We start from the raw sequence: 978 nt of genomic DNA on the forward strand, positions 1-978 counted from the left end.
TTCCAAGGAGCAAGTGTCTTTTAATTTCATGGCTGCAGTTACCATCTGCAGTGATTTTGGAGCCCCCCAAAATAGTCTGTCATTGTTTCCATTGTTTCCCTATCTATTTGCCATGAAGTGTTGGGACTGGATGCCATGACCTTCATTTTTTGAACGTTGAGTTTTAAGCCAGCTTTTTCACTCTCTTCTTTGACCTTCATCAAGAGGCTCTTTAGTTCCTCTTTGCTTTCTTACATAAGGGTGGTTTCATCTGCATATCTGAGGTTAAAGAGGAGGCTGGCTGATTTTAAATGTCCAACTGGAGTCCATTTATTTCTTGCCTCAAACCTAATAGGTTGGGGTTCAGGGAGCTTCCAGGTTGGAACGAAAGAACTCATCTATGTGCTCGGACAGTGGAGCTCCCTGAACTCTCAGAGAACAGAATTTCCTGTGCTAAAGACCCTCTGGACCCTGACCTGTGTATATATCTATCTGATAGTACATTCGTATTCTTTAGTATCCTTTATAATAAAGCAGTGATCTAGTAACTTATTTTCTTGAGTTCTGCGAGCTACTCTAGCAAATTGAGCAAATCAAGGATGGCTTTGCGGGAACTTGCAATGTATAACCAATTAGTCAGACTTATTCTCAAAAGGTGTGCTGCTATTTTACCATTACCCTATTGCCACACCCTGACTCTGCCTCCAATCGTCATTCTATTCACGTTTGGCACCAGATAAAGTCTTTTCTGGGAGATTATCCTGTGCATTTTGAGAAGTTTAGCTGCACCCCCAGATGACACCACTAGATGCCAGTAGCACTCCACCCAAACCCAGTTGTGCCATTTAACAAAAGTCTCCAGTTCAGTTCAGTCGCTCAGTCGTGTCCGACTTTTTGTGACTCCACTGACTGCAACACGCCAGGCTTCCCTGTCTATCATCAACTCCTGGACCTTACTCAAACTCATGTCCATTGAGTTGATGATGCCATCCAAACATG

Source organism: Bison bison, unplaced genomic scaffold, assembly GCF_000754665.1.
Source record: "Bison bison bison isolate TAMUID 2011002044 unplaced genomic scaffold, Bison_UMD1.0 scf7180017864365, whole genome shotgun sequence".
Classification (NCBI taxonomy): Eukaryota; Metazoa; Chordata; class Mammalia; order Artiodactyla; family Bovidae; genus Bison; species Bison bison.